Source organism: Protopterus annectens, chromosome 15.part0 (genome assembly GCF_019279795.1).
Source record: "Protopterus annectens isolate FY-2018-M chromosome 15.part0, PAN1.0, whole genome shotgun sequence".
Classification (NCBI taxonomy): Eukaryota; Metazoa; Chordata; order Ceratodontiformes; family Protopteridae; genus Protopterus; species Protopterus annectens.
This window is the reverse complement of record NC_056749.1, coordinates 65874191-65901896: the sequence shown is the minus strand read 5'-3', so window position 1 is coordinate 65901896 and position 27706 is coordinate 65874191. Positions and strand designations below refer to the sequence as shown.

The following is a 27706-nucleotide window of genomic DNA, read 5'->3' as shown; positions in this document are numbered from 1 at the left end:
TGAAGGTGTTATGGAACTTTGAACCATAACATGAACTAATTAGGGGGATATGGAACTTTGAACCATAACATGAGTTAATGGGGGATATGCTACAGTGAACCATAACATAAACTAATGGGGGATATGGTACTGTGAACCATAACACGAACAATAGGGTGGATATGGAACTGTGAACCATAACATGAATTAATGGGGGATATGGTACAATGAACCATAACCTGAACTAATGGTGGATATGATACATTTAAACATAACATAAACTAATGGGGGGATATGGTTCTGTGAACCATAACATGAACTAATGGGTGGATATGGAACTGTGAACCATAACATGAACTAATTGGGGATATGGTACTGTGAACCATAACATGAACTAATGGGGGATATGGAACTGTGAACCATAACATGAACTAACTGGGGGTATGGTACTGTGAACCATAACATGAACTAATGGGGGATATGGTACTGTGAGCCATAATATAAACTAATTGGGGATATGGTACAGTGAACCATTACATGAACTAATGGGGGATATGGTACTGTGAACCATAACATGAGCTAATGAGGGGAATATGGAACACTGAACCATAACATGAATTAATGGGGGATATGGAACTGTGAACCATAACATGAACTAATGGGCATATGGTACTGAGAACCATAACATGAAGTAATGAGGGGGATGTGGAACTATGAACCATAACATGAACTAATTGGGGGTATGGTACTGTGAACCATAACATGAACTAATGGAAGATATGGAACTGTGAACCATAACATGACCTAATGAGGGGATATGGAACTGTGAACCATAACATGAACTTAAGGGGAATATGGTACTGTGCACCATAACATGAACTAATAGGGGATATGGTACTATGAACCAAAAAATGAACTAATAAGGGGATATGGTATTGTGAGCCATAACATAAACTAATGGGTGGATATGGTAATGTGAACCATAACATGAATTAATGAGGGGGATATAGAACTGTGAACCATAACATGAACTAATGGGGGGATATGGAACTGTGAACCATAACATAAACTAATGGGGGATATGGTACTGTGAATTATAACATAAACTAATGAGGGGGATAGGGTACTGTGAACCATAACATGAACTAATGGGAGGATATGGTACTGTGAACCATAACATGAACTAATGGGGGATATGGTACTGTGAATCATAACATGAACTAATGAGGGGGATGTGAAACAGTGAACCATAAAATGAACTAATGGGGGTATATGGTACAGTGAATCATAACATGATCTCATGGGTCGATATGGAAATGTAAACCATAACATGAACTAATGGGGGGTATGGTACTGTGAACCTTAACATGAACTAATGGGGGATATGGAACTGTGAACCATAACATAAACTAATGAGGGGGATATGTAACTGTGAACCATAACATGAATTAAAGGGGGATATCGTACTGTGAGCCATAACATGAACTAAAGGGGGATATGGTACTGTGAATCATAATATGAACTAATGAGGGGGATATGGAATTGTGAACCATAACATGAACTAATGGTAGATATGGTACTCTGAACCATAACATCAAGTAATGGGTGGATATGGTACTGTGAACCATAACATGAACTAATTGGTTGATATGGTACTGTGAACCATAACATGATCTAATGGGGATATGGCACAGTGAACCATAACATGAACTAATGAGAGGGATATGATACTTTGAACCATAACATGAACTAATGGTTGGATATGACACTGTGAATCATAACATGAAAGAATGAGGGGGATATGGTACTGTGAACTATAACAGGAACTAATGGGTGGATATGGAACTGTGAACAATAACATGATCTAATGGGTGGATATGAAAATGTGAACCATAGCAAGAACTAATGGGTGGATATGGAACTGTAAACCATAACATGAACTAATGGGGAGATATGGTTCTGTGAACCATAACATGAACTAATGGGGATATGGTACTGTGAACCATAACATGAACTAATGAGGGGGATATGGAACTGGGAACCATAACATGAACTAACTGGGAGTATGGTACTGTGAACCATAACATGAACTAATGGAAGATATGGAACTGTGAACCATAACATGAACTAATGAGGGGGATATGGAACTGGAAACCATAACATGAACTAATGGGGAATATGGTACTGTGAACCATAACATGAACTAATGAGGGGGATATGGAACTGGGAACCATAACATGAACTAATGGGGATATGGTACTGTGAACCATAACATGAACTAATGAGGGGGATATGGAACTGGGAACCATAACATGAACTAACTGGGAGTATGGTACTGTGAACCATAACATGAACTAATGGAAGATATGGAACTGTGAACCATAACATGAACTAATGAGGGGGATATGGAACTGGAAACCATAACATGAACTAATGGGGAATATGGTACTGTGAACCATAACATGAACTAATGGAGGATATGGTACTGCAAACTATAAAATGAACTAATAGGGGGATATGGTACTGTGAACCATAACATAAACTAATGGGTGGATATGGTACTGTGAACCATAACATAAACTAATGAGGGGAATATGGAACTGTGAACCATAACGTGAACTAATGCGGGGATATGGAACTGTGAACCATAGCAAGACCTAATGGGTGGATATGGAACTGTAAACCATAGCATGAGCTAATGGGGGGATATGGTACTGTGAACCATAACAGGAACTAATGGGGTGATATGGAAATGTGAACCATAACATGAACTAATGAGTGTGTTATGGAACTTTGAACCATAACATGAACTAATGAGGGGGATATCAAACTTTGAACCATAACATGAGTTAATGGGGGATATGCTACAGTGAACCATAACATAAACTAATGGGGGATATGGTACTGTGAACAATAACATGAACTATAGGGTGGATATGGAACTGTGAACCATAACATGAATTAATGGGGGATATGGTACTATGAACCATAACCTGATCTAATGGGGGATATGGTACATTGAAACATAACATAAACTAATGGAGAAAATGGTACTGTGAACCATAACATGAACTAATGGGTAGATATGGAACTGTGAACCATAACATGAACTAATTGGGGATATGGTACTGTGAACCATAACATGAACTAATATGGTGGATATGGAACTGTGAACATAACATGAACTAATGGAGGATATGGAACTGTGAACCATAACATGAACTAATGCGGGATATGGTACTGTGAGCCATAATATGAACTAATGGGCATATGGTACTGAGAACCATAACATGAAGTAATGAGGGGGATATGGAACTGTGAACCATAACATGAACTAATTGGGGGTATGGTACTGTGAACCATAACATGAACTAATGGAAGATATGGAACTGTGAACCATAACATGAACTAATGAGGGGATATGGAACTGTGAACTGGAACATGAACTTAAGGGGAATATGGTACTGTGCACCATAACATGAACTAATAGGGGATATGGTACTGTGAACCAAAAAATGAACTAATAGGGGGATATGGTACTGTGAAACATAACATGAACTAATGGGGGGATATGGAACTGTGAACCATAACATAAACTAATGGGGGATATGGTACTGTGAATCATAACATGAACTAATGAGGGGGATAGGATACTGTGAACCATAACATGAACTAATGGGGAATATGGTACTGTGAACCATAACATGAACTAATGGTGAGATATGGTACTGTGAATCATAACATGAACTAATGAGGCAGATGTGGAACAGTGAACCATAAAATGAACTAATGGGGGTATATGGTACAGTGAATCATAACATGGTCTGATGGGTGGATATGGAAATGTAAACCATAACATGAACTAATGGGGGGTACAGTACTGTGAACCATAACATGAACTAATGGGGGATATGGAACTGTGAACCATAGCATAAACTAATGAGGGGGATATGGAACTGTGAGCCATAACATGAATTAAAGGGGGATATGGTACTGTGAGCCATAACATGAACTAATGGGGGATATGGTACTGTGAATCATAATATGAACTAATGAGGGGGATATGGAACTGTGAACCATAACATGAACTAATGGGAGATATGGTACTCTGAACCATAACATCAACTAATGGGTGGATATGGTACTGTGAACCATAACATCAACAATTGGGTGGATATGGTACTGTGAACCATAACATGATCTAATGGGGATTTGGTACAGTGAACCAAAACATGAACTAATGAGTGGATATGGTACTGTGAACCATAACATGAACTAATGAGGGGGATATGATACTTTGAACCATAACATAAACTAATGGTTGGATATGACACTGTGAATCATAACATGAACGAATGAGGGGGATATGGTACTGTGAACCATAACATGAACTAATGGGTGGATATGGAACTGTGAACAATAACATGATCTAATGGGTGGATATGGAAATGTGAACCATAGCAAGAACTAATGGGTGGATATGGAAATGTAAACCACAACATGAACTAATGGGGAGATATAGTACTGTGAGCCATAACATGAACTAATGTGGGGATATGGAAATGTGAACCATAACATGAACTAATGAGGGGGATATCGAACTTTGAACCATAACATGCACTAATGGTGGATATGGAATTGTGAACCATAACATGAACTAATGGGGGATATGGAACTGTGAACCATAACATAAACTAATGGGGATATGGTACTGTGAACCATAACATGAACTAATGAGGGTGATATGGAACTGTGAACCATAACATGATCTAATTGTGGGTATGGTACTGTGAGTCATAACATGAACTAATGGGGGATATGGTACTGTGAAAGAAAACATGAACTAATTGGGGGTATAGTACTGTGAACAATAACATGAACTAATGGGTGGATATGGAACTGTGAACCATAATATGAAGTAATGGGGGATATGGTACTGTGAACCATAACCTGAACTAATGGGGGATATGGTACAGTGAAACAAAACATAAACTAATGGGGGGATATTGTACAGTGAGCCATAACATGAACTAATGGGTGGATATGGGACTGTGAACCATAACATGAATAAATGAGGGGGATATGGAACTGCGAACCATAACATGAACTAATTGGGAGTATGGTACTGTGAACCATAACATGAACTAATGGAGGCTATGGAACTGTGAACCATAACATGAGCTAATGAGGGGAATATGGAACTGTGAACCATAACATGAACTAATGGGGGATATGGTACTGTGAACCATAACATGAACTAATGGAGGATATGGAAATGTGAACCATAACATGAACTAATGAGGGGATATGGAACTGTGAACCATAACATGAATTAATGGGGTTATGATACTGTGAACCATAATATGAACTAGTGGAGGATATCGAAATGTGAACCATAACATGAACTAATGGGGGGTATGGTACTGTGAACCATAACATGAACTAATGGGGGATATGGTACTGTGAACCATAATATGAACTAATGGGGGATATGGTACAGTGAACGATAACATGAACTAATGGAGGATATGGTACTGTGAACCATAACAAGAGCTAATGAGGGGAATATGGAACACTGAACCATAACATGAACTAATGGGAGATATGGAACTGTGAACCATAACATCAACTAATGGGGATATGGTACTGTGAACCATAACATGAACTAATAGGGGATATGGTACTGTGAACCAAAAAATGAACTAATAGGGGGATATGGTACTGTGAAACATAACATGAACTAATGGGGGGATATGGAACTGTGAACCATAACATAAACTAATGGGGGATATGGTACTGTGAATCATAACATGAACTAATGAGGGGGATAGGATACTGTGAACCATAACATGAACTAATGGGGGGATATGGTACTGTGAACCATAACATGAACTAATGGGGGATATGGTACTGTGAATCATAACATGAACTAATGAGGCGGATGTGGAACAGTGAACCATAAAATGAACTAATGGGGGTATATGGTACAGTGAATCATAACATGGTCTGATGGGTGGATATGGAAATGTAAACCATAACATGAACTAATGGGGGGTACAGTACTGTGAACCATAACATGAACTAATGGGGGATATGGAACTGTGAACCATAGCATAAACTAATGAGGGGGATATGGAACTGTGAGCCATAACATGAATTAAAGGGGGATATGGTACTGTGAGCCATAACATGAACTAATGGGGGATATGGTACTGTGAATCATAATATGAACTAATGAGGGGGATATGGAACTGTGAACCATAACATGAACTAATGGGAGATATGGTACTCTGAACCATAACATCAACTAATGGGTGGATATGGTACTGTGAACCATAACATCAACAATTGGGTGGATATGGTACTGTGAACCATAACATGAACTAATTGGTGGATATGGTACTGTGAACCATAACATGATCTAATGGGGATTTGGTACAGTGAACCAAAACATGAACTAATGAGTGGATATGGTACTGTGAACCATAACATGAACTAATGGGTGGATAAGGAACTGTGATCCATAACATGAACTAATTGGGGGTATGGTACTGTGAACCATAACATGAACTAATGGGTGGATATGGAGCTGTGAACCATAACATGAACTAATTGGGGGTATGGTACTGTGAACCATAACATGAACTAATGGGGGATATGAACTGTGAACCATAACATGAAGTAATGAGGGGGATATGGAACTATGAACCATAACAAGAACTAATTGGGGGTATGGTACTGTGAACCATAACATGAACTAATGGAGGATATGGAACTGTGAACCATAACATGAGCTAATGAGGGGAATATGGAACTGTGAACCATAACCTGAACTAATGGGGGATATGGTACTGTGAACCATAACATGAACTAATGGGGGATATGGAAATGTGAACCATAACATGAACTAATGAGGGGATATGCAACTGTGAACCATAACATGAATTCATGGGGTTATGGTACTGTGAACCATAACATGAACTAATGGGGGATATGGAAATGTGAACCATAACATGAACTAATGGGGGATATGGAAATGTGAACCATAACATGAACTAATAGGGGATTTGGAAATGTGAACCATAACATGAAATAATGAAAGGATATGGAACGTGAACCATAACATGAACTAATGGGGGATATGGTATTGTGAACCATAACGTGAACTAATGGGGATATGGTACTGTGAACCATAACATGAACTAATGGGTGGATGTGGAAGTGTGAACCATAACATGAGCTAATGGGGGGATATGGTACTGTGAACCATAACCTGAACTAATGGGGGATATGGTACTGTGAACCATAACATGAACTAATGGGGGATATGGAAATGTGAACCATAACATGAACTAATGAGGGGATATGAAACTGTGAACCATAACATAAATTAATGAGGTTATGGTACTGTGAACCATAACATGAACTAATGGGGGATATGGAAATGTGAACCATAACATGAACTAATGGGGGATATGGAAATGTGAACCATAACATGAACTAATAGCGGATTTGGAAATGTGAACCATAACATGAAATAATGAGGGGATATGGAACGTGAACCATAACATGAACTAATGGGGGATATGGTACTGTGAACCATAATGTGAACTAATGGGGATATGGTCCTGTGAACCATAACATGAGCTAATGAGGGGGATATGGAACACTGAACCATAACATGAACTAATTGGGGGTATAGTACTGTGAAAAATAACATAAAGTAATGGGTGGATATGGAACTGCGAACCATAGCATAAACTAATGGGGGATATGGTACTGTGAACCATAACCTGAACTAATGGGGTTATGGTACAGTTAAACAAAACATAAACTAATGGGGGGATATTGTACAGTGAACCATAACATGAACTAGTGGGTGGATATGGAACTGTGAACCATAACATGAACTAATTGGGGGTATGGTACTGTGAACCATAACATGAACTAATGGGTGGATATGGAGCTGTGAACCGTAACATGAACTAATTGGGGGTATGGTACTGTGAACCATAACATGAACTAATGGGGGATATGAACTGTGAACCATAACATGAAGTAATGAGGGGGATATGGAACTGTGAACCATAACAAGAACTAATTGGGGGTATGGTACTGTGAACCATAACATGAACTAATGGAGGATATGGAACTGTGAACCATAACATGAGCTAATGAGGGGAATATGGAACTGTGAACCATAACCTGAACTAATGGGGGATATGGTACTGTGAACCATAACATGAACTAATGGGGGATATGGAAATGTGAACCATAACATGAACTAATGAGGGGATATGCAACTGTGAACCATAACATGAATTAATGGGGTTATGGAACTGTGAACCATAACATGAACTAATGGGGGATATGGAAATGTGAACTATAACATGAACTAATGGGGGATATGGAAATGTGAACCATAACATGAACTAATAGGGGATTTGGAAATGTGAACCATAACATGAAATAATGAGGGGATATGGAACGTGAACCATAACATGAACTAATGGGGGATATGGTACTGTGAACCATAACATGAACTAATGGGGATATTGTACTGTGAACCATAACATGAACTAATGGGTGGATGTGGAACTGTGAACCATAACATGAGCTAATGGGGGGATATGGTACTGTGAACCATAACACGAACTAATGAGGGGATATGGAACTGTGAGCCATAACATGAACTAATTGGGGGTATGGTACTGTGAGTCATAACATGAACTAATGGGGGATATGGTACTGTGAACCATAACATGAACTAATGGGGGATATGGAAATGTTAACCATAACATGAACTAATGGGGAGATATGATAATGTGAGTCATAACATGTACTAATGGGGGATATGGTACTGTGAACCATAACATGAAATAATGGGTGGATATGGAACTGTGAACCATAACATGAACTAATTGGGGTATGGTACTGTGAACCATAACATGAACTAATGGGCGATATGGAACTGTGAACCATAACATGAACTAATGAGGGGGATATGGAACTCTGAACCATAACATAAACTAATGGGGGATATGGGACTGTGAACCATAACATGAACTAATAGGGGATTTGGAAATGTGAACCATAACATGAAATAATGAGGGGATATGGAACGTGAACCATAACATGAACTAATGGGGGATATGGTACTGTGAACCATAATGTGAACTAATGGGGATATGGTACTGTGAACCATAACATGAACTAATGGGTGGATGTGGAACTGTGAACCATAACATGAGCTAATGGGGGGATATGGTACTGTGAACCATAACACGAACTAATGAGGGGATATGGAACTGTGAGCCATAACATGAACTAATTGGGGGTATGGTACTGTGAGTCATAACATGAACTAATAGGGGATATGGTACTGTGAACCATAACATGAACTAATGGGGGATATGGAAAAGTTAACCATAACATGAACTAATGGGGAGATATGGTAATGTGAGTCATAACATGTACTAATGGGGGATATGGTACTGTGAACCATAACATGAAATAATGGGAGGATATGGAACTGTGAACCATAACATGAACTAATTGGGAGTATGGTACTGTGAACCATAACATGAACTAATGGGTGATATGGAACTGTGAACCATAACATGAACTAATGAGGGGGATATGGAACTCTGAACCATAACATAAACTAATGGGGGATATGGGACTGTGAACCATAACATGAACTAATGGGGGATATGGAAATGTAAACCATAACATGAACTAATGGGGGATATGGAAATGTGAACCATAAGATGAACTAACGGGGGATATGGAAATGTGAACCACAAGATGAACTAATGAGGGGATATGGAACTGTGAACCATAACATGAACTAATGGGGGATATGGTACGGTGAACCATAACATGAACTAATGGGGGATATGGTCTGTGAACCATAACATGAACTAATTGGGGGTATGGTACTGTGAGTCATAACATGAACTAATGGGGGATATGGTACTGTGAACCATAACATGAACTAATGAAAGATATGGAAATGTTAATTATAACATGAACTAATGGGTGGTTATGGTATTGTGAACAAAAACATGAACTAATGGGGATATGGTATTGTGAACCATAACATGAACTAATGGGGGATATGGTACAGTGAACCATAACATGAACTAATGAGGGGATATGGAACTGTGAACCATAACATGAACTAATGGGGGGATATGGTACTGTGAACCATAACATGAACTAATGAGGGGATAAGGAACTGTGAACCATAACATGAACTAATTGGGGGTATAGTACTGTGAGTCATAACATGAATTATTGTGGGATATGGTACTGTGAACCATAACATGAACTAATAGGGGATATGAAAATGTTAACGATAACATCAACTAATGTGTGGTTATGGTATTGTGAACCATAACATGAACTAATGGGGATATGGTATTGTGAACCATAACATGAACTAATGAGGGGGATATGGAACTGTGAACCATAACCTGAACTAATGGAGGATATGGTACAGGGAACCATAACATGAACTAATGAAGGGATATGGTACTGTGAATCATAACATGAACTAATGAGGGGGATACGGTATTGTAAACCATAACATGAAATAACAGGTGGATATGGAAATGTGAACCATAACATGAACTAATGGAGGGATATGGTACTGTGAGTCATAACATGAACTAATGGGGGATATGGTACTGTGAACCATAACATGAACTAATGGGTGGATATGGAACTGTGAACCATAACATGAACTAATTGGGGGTATGGTACTGTGAAGAATAACATCAGCTAATGGGGGACATGGAACTGTGAACCATAACATGAACTAATGAGGGGGATATGGAACTGTGAACCATATCATAAACTAATGGGGATATGATACTGTGAACCATCAAATGAGCTAATGAGGGGGATATGGAACTGAGAACCATAACATGAACTAATTGGGGGTATAGTACTGTGAACCATAACATGAACTAATGGAGGATATGGCACTGGGAACCATAACATGAACTAATAGCGGATATGGAAATGTGAACCATAACATGAAGTAATGGGGGATATGAAAATGATAACCAAAACATGAACTAATGAAGGGATATGGAACTGTGAACCATAACATGAACTAATGGGGGATATGGTACTATGAACCATAACATGAACTAATGAGAGAAATATGGAACTGTGAACAATAACATGAACTAATGGGGGATATGGTACCGTGAACCATAACATGAACTAATGGGTTTATGCTACTGTGAACCATAACTTGAGCTAATGGGGAATATGGAAATGTGAACCATAACATGAACTAATGGGGGATATGGAAATGTGAACCATAACATGAACTAATGGGGGATATGGAAATGTGAACCATAACATGAAATAATGAGGGGATATGGAATGTGAACCATAACATGAACTAATGGGGGATATGGTACTCTGAACCATAACATGAACTAATGGGGATATGGTACTGTGAACCATAACATGAACCATAATATGAACTAATGGGTGGATGTGGAACTGTGAACCATGACATGAGCTAATGGGGAGATATGGTACTGTGAACCATAACATGAACTAATGAGGGGATATGGAACTGTGAACCATAACATGAACTAATTGGGGGTATGGTACTGTGAGTCATAACATGAACTAATGGGGGATATGGTACTGTGAACCATAGCATGAACTAATGGGGGATATAGAAATGTTAACCATAACATGAACTAATGGGGATAGGGTATTGTGAACGATAACATAATCTAATGTGTGGATATGGAAATATGAACCATAACATGAAATAATAGGTGGATATGGAACTGTGAACCATAACATGAACTATTCGGGGGTATGGTACTGTGAACCATAACATGAACTAATGGGGGATATGGAACTGTGAACCTTAACATGAACTAATGGTGGATATGGAACTGTGAACCATAACATGAACTAATGGGGGATATGGAACTGTGAACCATAACATGAAGTAATGGGTGGATATGGAACTGTGAAACATAACATAAACTAATGGGGATATGGTACTGTGAACCATATCATGAACTAATGAGGGGGATATGGAACATTGAACCATAACATGAACTAATGGGGGATATGGAACTGTGAACCATAACATGAAGTAATAGGTGGATATGGAACTGTGAAACATAACATAAACTAATGGGGATATGGTACTGTGAACCATAACATGAACTAATGGGGGGTATGGTACTGTGAACCACAACATGAACTAATGGGGGATATGGTACTGTGAACCATAACATAAACAAATGGGTGGATATGGAACTGTGAACCATAACATGAACTAATGGGGGATATGGAACTGTGAACTATAACATGAACTAATTGGGGGTATGGTACTTTGAACCATAACATGAATAATTGGGGATATGGTACTGTGAGGCATAATATGAACTAATGAGGGATATGGCACAGTGAACCATAACATGAACTAATGGGGGATATGGTACTGTGAACCATAACATGAACTAATGAGGGGAATATGAAACACTTAACCATAACATGAACTAATGGGGGTATGGAACTGTGAACCATTACATGAACTAATGGGGATATGGTACTGTGAACCATAACATGAACTAATGAGGGGGATATGGAACTGGGAACCATAACATGAACTAACTGGGAGTATGGTACTGTGAACCATAACATGAACTAATGGAAGATATGGAACTGTGAACCATAACATGAACTAATGAGGGGGATATGGAACTGGAAACCATAACATGAACTAATGGGGAATATGGTACTGTGAACCATAACATGAACTAATGGGGGATATGGTACTGTGAACCATAAAATGAACTAATAGGGGGATATGGTACTGTGAACCGTAACATAAACTAATGGGTGGATATGGTACTGTGAACCATAAGATGAACTAATGAGGGGAATATGGAACTGTGAACCATAACGTGAACTAATGTGGGGATATGGAACTGTGAACCATAGCAAGACCTAATGGGTGGATATGGAACTGTAAACCATAGCATTAGCTAATGGGGGGATATGGTACTGTGAACCATAACAGTAACTAATGGGTGATATGGAAATGTGAACCATAACATGAACTAATGAGTGTGTTATGGAACTTTGAACCATAACATGAACTAATGAGGGGGATATCAAACTTTGAACCATAACTTGAGTTAATGGGGGATATGCTACAGTGAACCATAACATAAAGTAATGGGGGATATGGTACTGTGAACCATAACACGAACTATAGGGTGGATATGGAACTGTGAACCATAACATGAATTAATGGGGGATATGGTACTATGAACCATAACCTGAACTAATGGGGGATATGGTACATTGAAACATAACATAAACTAATGGAGAATATGGTACTGTGAACCATAACATGAACTAATGGGTGGATATGGAACTGTGAACCATAACATGAACTAATTGGGGATATGGTACTGTGAACCATAACATGAACTAATATGGTGGATATGGAACTGTGAACATAACATGAACTAATGGAGGATATGGAACTGTGAACCATAACATGAACTAATTGGGGGTATGGTACTGTGAACCATAACATGAACTAATGCGGGATACGGTACTGTGAGCCATAACATGAACTAATGGGGGGTATGGTACTGTGAGTCATAACATGAACTAATGGGGGATATGGTACTGTGAACCATAACATCAGCTAATGAGGGGAATATGGAACACTGAACCATAACATGAACTAATAGGGGATATGGAACTGTGAACCATAATATGAACTAATGGGCATATGGTACTGAGAACCATAACATGAAGTAATGAGGGGGATATGGAACTATGAACCATAACATGAACTAATTAGGGGTATGGTACTGTGAACCATAACATGAACTAATGGAAGATATGGAACTGTGAACCATAACATGAACTAATGAGGGGATATGGAACTGTGACCCGGAACATGAACTTAAGGGGAATATGGTGCTGTGCACCATAACATGAACTAATAGCGGATATGGTACTGTGAAACAAAAAATGAACTAATAGGGGGATATGGTACTGTGAAACATAACATGAACTAATGGGGGGATATGGAACTGTGAACCATAACATAAACTAATGGGGGATATGGTACTGTGAATCATAACATGAACTAATGAGGGGGATAGGGTACTGTGAACCATAACATGAACTAATGGGGGGATATGGTACTGTGAACCATAACATGAACTAATGGGGGATATGGTACTGTGAATCATAACATGAACTAATGAGGCGGATGTGGAACAGTGAACCATAAAATGAACTAATGGGGGTGTATGGTACAGTGAATCATAACATGGTCTGATGGGTGGATATGGAAATGTAAACCATAACATGAACTAATGGGGGGTACGGTACTGTGAACTATAACATGAACTAATGGTGGATATGGAACTGTGAACCATAGCATAAACTAATGAGGGGGATATGGAACTGTGAGCCATAACATGAATTAAAGGGGGATATGGTACTGTGAGCCATAACATGACTAATGGGGGATATGGTACTGTGAATCATAATATGAACTAATGAGGGGGATATGGAACTGTGAACCATAACATGAACTAATGGGAGATATGGTACTCTGAACCATAACATCAACTAATGGGTGGATATGGTACTGTGAACCATAACATCAAAAAATGGGTGGATATGGTACTGTGAACCATAACATGAACTAATTGGTGGATATGGTACTGTGAACCATAACATGATCTAATGGGGATATGGTACAGTGAACCAAAACATGAACTAATGAGTGGATATGGTACTGTGAACCATAGCATGAACTAATGAGGGGGATATGATACTTTGAACCATAACATAAACTAATGGTTGGATATGACACTGTGAATCATAACATGAACGAATGAGGGGGATATGGAAATGTGAACCATAACATGAATTAAAGGGGGATATGGTACTGTGAGCCATAACATGAACTAATGGGGGATATGGTACTGTGAATCATAATATGAACTAATGAGGGGGGTATGGAACTGTGAACCATAACATGAACTAATGGGAGATATGGTACTCTGAACCATAACATGAACTAATGGGTGGATGTGGAACTGTGAACCATAACATGAGCTAATGGGGAGATATGGTACTGTGAACCATAACATGAACTAATGAGGGGATATGGAACTGTGAACCATAACATGAACTAATTGGGGGTATGGTACTGTGAGTCATAACATGAACTAATGGGGGATATGGTACTGTGAACCATAGCATGAACTAATGGGGGATATAGAAATGTTAACCATAACATGAACTAATGGGGATACTTAACTGGTTTTCTACTAATCTTCCTCAAGAAACCATATTGCTAGGAGACCTCAATATTGATTGGAATGTTTGTAACCAAACAAATCCATCCACCCTTATCAGCCTGCATGGATTCCAACAAACCATTAACTCCACAACCAGAACAAACAAGAGCAATAACAAAGATTCCATACTTGACTGGATCCTGATAAACAGTCCCCATCAAAAGTATTCAACAGGTACCCTACCAGATGAGTTAAGTGACCACTCTCTCACATACATCATAAGGCATAAAACTCACCTCAAACCACCACCCCTAATTAGTTTATCTCATAACAAAAAACACTTTGACCCTCATCAGTTTCAAAATGACCTTAGCCTGGTTAACTGGTCCCCTCTAAAAACTCTCCCAATTGACGATGCTGTTAACCACTTTAATAAAGCCTTTCTTACTATATTAGATGAACATGCTCCCATCTGTTCTATTTGCATGAAATATAATACTGCCCGATGGCTTACAACCTACACAAAACAGCTCATCCTGAATAGGAATAAAGCCTGGTCTCAGTGGAGAACCTCCAAAGACCCCATTGGTCACCTTAGCTTCAAACAAAAAAGAAACATGACAAAATTAGCTATCATAAAAGACAAAAAGAACTATTACACCCACCTACAGCAATCCTCCCACCAACATCCCCACAAATTTTGGAGATCTATTAACACTCTTCTTTCCCCTGGAAAAATTGAAACTCCCAATCCTCTTGGTTCCTGCCCTGACTCTCCCTTACAAACAGCTAATGCTTTTAATAACTTCTTTACATCTACTATACTTAACCTAGCCAACCAACAAACCCCGACCCCTCTTTATTAGGTAGCCCAAGCTTCACCCCTCCACTTATGCAGCTTAAACCCATACCAACCTCCTATATTCTAAATTTACTTCTAAAACTTGAAGCTTCCACCCCCTCAGCTGACAAACTCCCAGCTGAATATCTCCAGCTAGGTGCCAAATCAATTGCCTACCCAATCTCAATACTAATAAACAGAACCATAACAGAAAGTACTATAACTTCCCTCTGGAAAATCTCACACATCATCCCTCTCTTCAAAGGAGGCAATTCATTTGAATACTCTAACTACCGCCCTATAGCACTGCTATCTCCAATTGCAAAAATAATGGAGAAATGCATCCACAAACAGTTACTAAATCACCTCCTTTTTAACAATCTCCTTGCTAACTGTCAACACGGCTTTCGTCCTTACCATAGTACCACTACAGCCTTATTATCATTTACTGACTCCATTAATAATAACCGTAATAACAATCTTCTTTCATCAGCATTCTTTGCAGACCTGTCTAAAGCCTTTGATATGGTGAATCACCAACTCCTTCTACATCAATTAAAATTGCTCTCTCTTGGTAAACCTGCCCTTACTTGGTTCACTTCCTATCTTCAAAACCGGAGACAAGCTGTTCTATGGAACAACAATCTCTCTGAACTCCTCCCAACCACTTTAGGGGTCCCTCAGGGCTCCATCTTAGGTCCTCTTTTATTTTCAGTCTTTATCAATGACTTGCATCTTGCCACACCCTTAACTACTTGTATTCAGTATGCTGACGACACCACCATTTGCTCTGCCACAAACCAAGCTGACCTTCACTACCTTACCCAAAAGACATTCACTACTATTGAACAATGGTTCTCCAATCACTGTCTTCTCTTAAACCCCAAGAAAACTAAACTTCTCCTTTTCTTACCTACACACCTGTTTCCCTCTATTAATCTCACAATTACATCTAACAATGGCACCCTTATATCTCCTGGCCAAACAACCAAACTATTGGGTATTACTATTGACAACCTACTAAAATTTGATTTTCACATCAACTCCAGCATTAAAGCAACTAATAGAAAGCTAGGCTCACTCTATAGAATCAGATCTTTCCTAACCCCTGAAGCTAGATCTACCATAGCAAGAACACATCTTATCTCTACTTTACTGTATGCTTCCCCCATTTATACTAATCTATCTAAGCATAACATTAATAAGCTCACAATAACCTACAACATTGCTAGATTTGCCACTGCCTCTCCATATAAAACACATCACTGTCTGAACCTCTCCAACCTAGGATGGCTGGAATTACCCCACCTAATTCAGTACTATCAGCTTACTATTTCCCACAAAGCCCTTTACTACCCTGAAAACATACCCATGCTCTCCACCCTTATAAAACCATACAACAACTTAAAAGCACTACGCTCTTCCAATAAACTTATGATTCAAACATCTCTATCAAAGAATACAGCAGGAGACTCTATATTTTCCAACTCAGTTGGTAAAATCTGGAACCAACTTCCTTCAGACCTTACAGATCAGACTTCCACTACACAATTTAAGACCAAACTGAAACTCTACCTTTCTAACCACTGGCTTTGCTCTTGTATCAATCCCAGTTGAACTACCTCCTATTTGACCTCCTATCCTTCTCCCATATCCCTCATACTTACTCCCTAATCTAATTCTTCTATTTATTCTTTTTTCCCATTTCAACCTGTTATATGACTACCTTAAATAAATAACTTTACTTCTCTTGTAACACTCCTGACAACTGTTTTGGGAATTTAATTCTTCTCTCCCTTTTCTTACATATCTGTACTTAAATTACTTCCTTGTCTCTCTATCCCTCTTTTTTTGTAAATTCTTTAAATTGTTGTTACTGTCTTTTACTTTGTTATTTATATCTACTTTTTTTTACTTAAAACCATCATGTATTTTGTATTTACTGTTTTGTTATCATCCCCAGGGATTACTTCAGTGTCACTGCTTGACAGAGGCACAGCAAAATAATAGGCATAGTTTTTATCCAAACTAAAGGGGTGGTGAAAGCCACATAACTATGGGCTAGGCTTATAAATGCCCTTGGTCAGATAGCCTAGTATGAACCTATGAACCTATGAACCTATGTATGTAGATAGTGGAGCTTTTCTCCTCTGGCCTCCACTGAAAATGGACTTGTATCCAGTTGGACTAGCCCGGTTAACAAATGTAAAATAAAATAAAATAAAATAAAGTATTGTGAACGATAACATAATCTAATGTGTGGATATGGAAATATGAACCATAACATGAAATAATAGGTGGATATGGAACTGTGAACCATAACACGAACTATTTGGGGGTATGGTACTGTGAACCATAACGTGAACTAATGGGGATATGGTACTGTGAACCATAACATGAACTAATAGGTGGATGTGGAACTGTGAACCATAACATGAGCTAATGGGGGGATATGGTACTGTGAACCATAACACAAACTAATGAGGGGATATGGAACTGTGAGCCATAACATGAACTAATTGGGGGTATGGTACTGTGAGTCATAACATGAACTAATGGGGGATATGGTACTGTGAACCATAACATGAACTAATGGGGGATATGGAAATGTTAACCATAACATGAACTAATGGGGAGATATGGTAATGTGAGTCATAACATGTACTAATGGGGGATATGGTACTGTGAACCATAACATGAAATAATGGGTGGATATGGAAATGTGAACCATAACATGAACTAATTGGGGGTATGGTACTGTGAACCATAACATGAACTAATGGGCGATATGGAACTGTGAACCATAACATGAACTAATGAGGGGGATATGGAACTCTGAACCATAACATAAACTAATGGGGGATATGGGACTGTGAACCATAACATGAACTAATGGGGGATATGGAAATGTAAACCATAACATGAACTAATGGGGGATATGGAAATGTGAACTATAAGATGAACTAATGGGGGATATGGAAATGTGAACCACAACATGAACTAATGAGGGGATATGGAACTGTGAACCATAACATGAACTAATGGGGGATATGGTACGGTGAACCATAACATGAACTAATGGGGGATATGGTCTGTGAACCATAACATGAACTAATTGGGGGTATGGTACTGTGAGTCATAACATGAACTAATGGGGGATATGGTACTGTGAACCATAACATGAACTACTGAGGGATATGGAAATGTTAACAATAACATGAACTAATGGGTGGTTATGGTATTGTGAACAAAAACATGAACTAATGGGGATATGGCATTGTGAACCATAACATGAACTAATGGGGGATATGGCACAGTAAACCATAACATGAACTAATGAGGGGATATGGAACTGTGAACCATAACATGAACTAATGGGGGGATATGGTACTGTGAACCATAACATGAACTAATGAGGGGATATGGAACTGTGAACCATAACATGAACTAATTGGGGGTATAGTACTGTGAGTCATAACAGGATTTAATGGGTGTATGGTACTGTGAACCATAACATGAACTAATAGGGTATATGAAAATGTTAACGATAACATCAACTAATGCGTGGTTATGGTATTGTGAACCATAACATGAACTAATGGGGATATGGTATTGTGAACCATAACATGAACTAATGAGGGGGATATGGAACTGTGAACCATAACCTGAACTAATGGAGGATATTGTACAGGGAACCATAACATGAACTAATGAAGGGATATGGTACTGTGAATCATAACATGAACTAATGAGGGGGATAGGGTATTGTAAACCATAACATGAAATAACAGGTGGATATGGAAATGTGAACCATAACATGAACTAATGGGGGGATATGGTACTGTGAGTCATAACATGAACTAATGGGGGATATGGTACTGTGAACCATAACATGAACTAATGGGTGGATATGGAACTGTGAACCATAACATGAACTAATTGGGGGTATGATACTGTGAAGAATAACATCAGCTAATGGGGGACATGGAACTGTGAACCATAACATGAAGTAATGAGGGGGATATGGAACTGTGAACCATAACATAAACTAACGGGGATATGACACTGTGAACCATAACATGAGCTAATGAGGGGGATATGGAACTGAGAACCATAACATGAACTAATTGGGGGTATAGTACTGTGAACCATACCATGAACTAATGGAGGATATGGAACTGGGAACCATAACACGAACTAATAGCGGATATGGAAATGTGAACCATAACATGAAGTAATGAGAGTTATGAAAATGTGAACCAAAACATGAACTAATGAAGGGATATGGAACTGTGAACCATAACATGAATTAATGGGGGATATGGTACTATGAACCATAACATGAACTAATGAGAGGAATATGGAACTGTGAACCATAACATGAACTAATGGGGGATATGGTACCGTGAACCATAACATGAACTAATGGGGGATATGGAAATGTGAACCATAACATGAATTAATGAGGGGATATGGAACTGTGAACCATAACATGAATTAATGGGTTTATGCTACTGTGAACCATAACATGAACTAATGGGGGATATGGTACCGTGAACCATAACATGAACTAATGGGGGATATGGAAATGTGAACCATAACATGAATTAATGAGGGGATATGGAACTGTGAACCATAACATGAATTAATGGGTTTATGCTACTGTGAACCATAACATGAGCTAATGGGGAATATGGAAATGTGAACCATAACATGAACTAATGGGGGATATGGAAATGTGAGCCATAACATGAACTAATGGGGGATATGGAAATGTGAACCATAACATGAAACAATGAGGGGATATGGAACGTGAACCATAACATGAACTAATCAGGGATATGGTACTCTGAACCATAACATGAACTAATGGGGGATATGGTACTGTGAACCAAAACATTAACTAATGAGGGGATATGGAACTGTGAACCATAACATGAACTAATGGGGGGATATGGTACTGTGAACCATAACATGAACTAATGAGGGGATATGGAACTGTGAACCATAACATGAACTAATTGGGGGTATGGTACTGTGAGTCATAACATGAACTAATGGGGGATATGGTACTGTGAACCATAACATGAACTAATGGGGGATATGGAAATGTTAACCATAACATGAACTAATGGGTGGTTATGGTATTGTGAACCATAACATGAACTAATGGGGATATGGTATTGTGAACCATAACATGAACTAATGAGGGGGATATGGAACTGTGAACCATAACCTGAACTAATGGAGGACATGGTTCAGGGAACCATAACATGAACTAATGGAGGCATATGATACTGTGAATCATAACATGAACTAATGAGGGGGATAGGGTATTGTGAACCATAACATGAACTAATGGGTGGATATGGAAATGTGAACCATAACATGAACTAATGGGGGGATATGGTACTGTGAACCATAACATGAACTAATGGGTGGATATGGAACTGTGAACCATAACAAGAACTAATTGGGGGTATGGTACTGTGAAGAATAACATGAGCTAATGGGGGATATGGAACTCTGAACCATAACATGAACTAATGAGGGGGATATGGAACTGTGAACCATAACATAAACTAATGGGGATATGGTACTGTGAACCATAACATGAAATAATGAGGGGGATATGGAACTGGAACCATAACATGAACTAATTGGGGGTATGGTACTGTGAACCATAACATGAACTAATGGAAGATATGGAACTGTGAAGTATAACATGAACTAATAGCAGATATGGAAATGTGAACCATAACATGAACTAATGGGGAATATGAAAATGTGAAACACAACATGAACTAATGGGGGATATGGAACTGTGAACCATAACATGAACTAATGGGGGATATGGTACTATGAACCATAACATGAACTAATGGGTGGATATAGAAATGTAAACCATAACATGAACTAATGGGGGGATATGGTACTGTGAGTCATAACATGAACTAATGGGGGATATGGTACTGTGAACCATAACATAAACTAATGGGGGATATGGAAATGTTAACCATAACATGAATTAATGGGTGGTTATGCTATTGTGAACCATAACCTGAACTAACGGGGATATGGTACTGTGAACCATATCGTGAACTAATGAGGGGGATATGGAACTGTGAACCATAACATGAACTAATGCAGGATGTGGTACTGTGAACCATAACATGAACAAATGGAGGGATATAGTACTGTGAATCATAAAATGAACTAATGAGGGGGATATGGTATTGTGAACCATAACATGAACTAATGGGTGGATATGGAAATGTGAACCATAAGATGAACTAATGGGGGAATATGGAACTGTGAAACATAACATGAACTAAACTATCAGATATATCTATGGCTTAGTGGTAACTTGCTGTAGCTATGGTGTGCAGTGTCCTGGGTTCAAGCCTTGTAAGGGCTAATTATTTTAAATCCCGGTACATGTGAGGCAGAGCACCTCGCTGGCCTTGTTCAAGAGAAATCTTGACCAATGGATGGGAGATCGCAGATATACCCCAGGGATTACCTCAGTGTCACTGCTCGACAGAGGCACAGCAAAATAATGGGTATAGTTCCCCATACTAAAGGGGTGACGTAAGCCACATAACGATGGGCTAGGCTTGTAAATGCCCTCGGGCAGATAGCCTAGTATGAACCTATGAACCTATGAACCTATAAAGGGGGGATATGGAACTGTGAACCATAACATGAACTAATGAGGAGGGATATGGAACTGTGAACCATAACATAAACTAATGAGGGGATATGGAACTGAGAACCATTACATGAACTACTTGGGGGTATGGTACTGTGAACCATAACATGAACTAATGGAGGATATGGAACTGTGAACCATAACATGAACTAATGGGGGATATGGTACTGTGATCCATAACATGAACTAATGGGGGATATGGAAATGTTAACCATAACATGAACTAATGGGTGGTTATGGTATTGTGAACCATAACATGAACTAATGGGGATATGGTATTGTGAACCATAACATGAACTAATGAAGGGGGTATCAAACTGTGAACCATAACATGAACTAATGGGGGATATGGTACTGTGCACCATAACAAGAACTAATGGTGGGATATGGTACTGTGAATAATAACATGAACTAATGAGGGGGATATGGTGCTGTGAACCATAACAGAACTAATGGGGGATATGGCACTGTGAACCATAACATGAACTAATGGAGGGATATGGTACTGTGAATCATAACATGAACTAATGAGTGGGATAGGGTATTGTGAACCATAACATGAACTAATGGGTGGATATGGAAATGTGAACCATAGCATGAACTAATGGGTGGATATGGAACTGTGAACCATATCATGAACTAATGGGGGATATAGTACTGTGAACCATAACATGAACTAATGAGTGGATATGGAACTGTGAACCATAACATGAACTAATTGGGGGTATGGTACTGTGAACCATAACATGAACTAATGGGGGATATGGAAGTGTGAACCATAACTTGATCTAATGGGGGGGATATGGAACTGTGAACCATAACATAAACTAATGGGGGATATGGTACTGTTAACCATAACATGAACTAATGAGGGGGATATGGAACTGCGAACCATAACATGAACTAATTGGGGGTATGGTACTGTGAACCATAACATGAACTAATGGAGGATATGGAACTGTGAACCATAACATGAACTAATGGGGGATATGGAAATGTGAACCATAACATGAACTAATGGGGGATATGGAAATGTGAGCCATAACATGAACTAATTGAGATATGGAAATGTGAACCATAACATGAACTAATGAATGGATATGGAACTGTGAACTATAGCATGAACCAATGGGGGATATGGTACTGTGAACCATAACATGAACTAATGGGGATATGGTACTGTGAACCATGACATGATCTAATGGGTGGATATGGAACTGTAAACCATAACAGGAACTAATGGGGGGATTTGGTACTGTGAGCCATAACATGAACTAATGAGCGGATATGGAACTGTAAACCATAACATGAATTAATGGGGGGATATGGTACTGTGAACCATAACATGAACTAATGAGGGGATATGGAACTGTGAACCATAACATGAACTGATTGGGGGTATGGTACTGTGAGTCATAACATGAACTAATGGGGGATAAGGTGCTGTGAACCACAACATGAACTAATGGGGGATATGGAAATGTTAACCATAACATGAACTAATGGGTGGTTATGGTATTGTGAACCATAACATGAACTAATCCTATATTTCTCTTTATCTTCTCTTCTCTCTCTCCACTTACCTATACTTTCCAGCTCCCCTTTAGTTTCATCTATAACTCCCGTTCTGCCCACTAGAGGGCATTCCTCTTATATCCCTCTATCATTCCATCTCCCCTTTACCACCTTGTACACTGTATATACTTATTATGCCTCTTGCCAGTTCCTAATCCTTCTCACCTATTGCCTTTCTACTCTATCCTGCCTTCCTGTTCTTTCTCCCTAGACGTACTCTCCATCCTCCACCTTTCCACTCACCTACTGCCTTGCTACCTGCAGCTACCTATTTTTTTACTGATTGTCTACTGCTGGATTTCTTCTTCTTTGTCTCAACCCACTCCGTTCGCCCTTCGGGCTCACTCCGCTCCCCTACCCTACCCCCAAATCCCACCCACGCCTACAACCTTTACATTTATACCTAACTAACCACACCCCGTACCTTTTCTGCCAATAGTATCTTATCAACTTTAACTTATCTACTCTTTTCCCTCCATTTCTCCTAGCATTTTAGCCACACCCCTTACCTCTCATCCAATTGAATCAGACCAACTGTAACCAATCCACTCCTTTCCCTCCTCTTGTTTTATTTTCTCTCAACTAAACAGCCTCACCCCTTGGCTTATATTCAATAGTAACTTCCACACCTTCAGCCTTTATACTCGTCATAACATTCTAAGTCCACTTCTTCCTTTCACCTTATCCTGCATTACAACATCACTACACTTATACAATAATCTACAACATATTAATCAATACTACAATGTATAAGCACCCCACCATAGCCATAACAAATACCTTACTCTTACTATCAGTACTTCCACCTTTAACAATATCACTTCTTCTTACCTCCTACGAATACCCTCTACTAACAAACTTTCCCAAACCCTCTAAACATACTACTGCAGCACTTCCTACAATCCATAACCAACATATCAACATCACTTCTACACCTAACTACCTTTTACCAAAGTATCATAGAATTACCCACTTAAAATATACCCAACAAAATCCTAAAAGACTACCTCTGCCCCAAAGCAAATATTCAAACCTTTCTTATCAAAGCCTTCTCTGCCCCCTTAAAGATGGAGATATTCACCCAAACCCAGGTCCTATTAGCTCCACTAATAATTAAAACTTTAATCAAATACCAAGTACTAGTCCTCTACCAAATAAGCACAACTCACTCTCAATAGCAAACCTCAACATACGTAGTATTAACAACAAAATAACACAAGTCCATGCTCTCTTAGAACACTACTCCTTCGACATAATCTACCTAACTGAAACCTGGCTGAAACCCTCTACAAAAGACACTGAAATCACCCCTCCTGGCTATAACATCCTGCGCCTAGACAAGGCTGCTAAAGAAGGAGGTGGTGTAGCCATCCTATTTAAATCTAGCCTTCAAATAACCACTTTCCAACAAAACCCCCCTCAGGACTCTAATGCAGAAATTCTTATCACCAAACTGAAACTAAACTCAGTCAAATCTATCTTTATCATATGCATCTATATCCCCCCTGGAAATAACATTTCCACCATCGAAAACATCCTGTGCTGGCTATCCCTAAACTTACCCCAAGAAACATTCATCTTAGGTGACCTAAACATCGATTGGCAATCTTGCTGTAACAAACACCCTACTAGTCACATTAATCTTTATGGGTTTACCCAAACTATCACCTCCACCACTAGAATAAATAAAGCCAACAATAAAGAAAGCATCCTAGATTGGATACTCACCAACAATCATCCCCATATTTATGAAACAGGAACCATCCCTGAAGATATAAGTGTTCACTTACTTACATACATTATCAGGCTCAAAACTAACCCCCTACCCAAAGCATAACTAGAACACTCAGAACCAAAAAAAACTTTAATTTGGAAGTCTTTAAAAATGAACTATATGCTTGTAACTGGTCACCCTTGAAATACCTTCCCCTAGATGAAGCTGTAGACTACTTTAATGCAAAATTCCTAACCATACTTAACCATCACGCTCCCACTCGATCTATTAGAATTAAAACCAAATCCGCCCCATGGCTCTCAATAGAAACAAAGCAAAAAATCCAACTCAAAAATAAGATCTGGAACAAATCACGCTCTACAAACAACACGGCAGACTACCAACACTACAAACGACTAAGAAATGAGACAAAAAAGCCATAATGACCGATAAAAAAAATTATTACCTAAAATCTCAGCAAACTCACAAAAATTGCCCACAAAAATTCTGGGCCAAAATAAATGAGCTACTACAGCCTAGTAAACCTTCCACACCCAACCCACAAGGCTCTGACACAATGAACCACAACCAAATTGCCAACGACTTTAACTCCTTCTTTACAGACACAATTCATATTCTAGCTAGTCAACTCTCTACAAATGACACAGTTATATCCAAATATGACTTAAAGCCACCTCCCCCTTTTCTCTTCCAACCTGTCCCCACAACCTACATACTCTCCCTTATCAAAAAACTCAAACCTTGTACCCCCTCTGCTGACTTACTACCCGCAGAATACTTGCAATTAGCAGCCAGTTCCATAGCCTACCCAATTTCCATACTCATAAACAGAACCATCACAGAGGGATATGTCCCAAAACTTTGGAAAATATCTCACATCATCCCACTTCACAAGGGTGGAAATTCTACTGAATTTTCAAACTACCGCCCTATAGCCCTGCTCTCTCCCTTATCAAAAATCATGGAAAGATGTATACACAAGCAACTGCTGAACCATCTTCTCAAATACAACTTACTTTCTAATACCCAGCATGGCTTCAGACCTTCCCGTAGTACCACCACTGCCCTCCTCTCCTTTACAGACACCATCAACAAAAATCGTAACAACAACACACTTTCCTCAGCTCTCTTCCTAGACCTCTCAAAAGCTTTTGACATGGTTAACCACCAAATACTCATAAATATCCTCCAATCTATGTCACTAGAAACCCAACCCATTAACTGGTTCAAATCCTACTTAAATGACAGACACCAAGCAGTTCTCTGGAAAACCACCTTATATTCGCAGCTTCCTGTTACCATTGGTGTTCCCCAAGGGTCTATATTATGTCCCCTTCTGTTTTCTTTATTTATCAATGACCTCCACCAAATAGTTCCACAAGCTACATGCATTCAATACACAGATGATTCCACACTCATTTGCTCAGCCACAACAGTTCCTAATCTTCACTCCCTTACACAACACATATTTAACTCCGTTGAAGAATGGTTTGCCCAACGCTGTCTCCTACTAAACCCCTAAAACCCCAAAAAAA

The 27706-nt window shown here is 38.9% G+C and overlaps 1 protein-coding gene across 2 annotated transcripts in view; it reads left to right on the top strand.

Annotated features, from left to right (window-relative positions):
- The window catches only part of F8 (coagulation factor VIII), a 2728596-nt gene that overhangs the window by 2060895 nt on the left and 639995 nt on the right, over positions 1–27706 (top strand). The window lies entirely within an intron of this gene.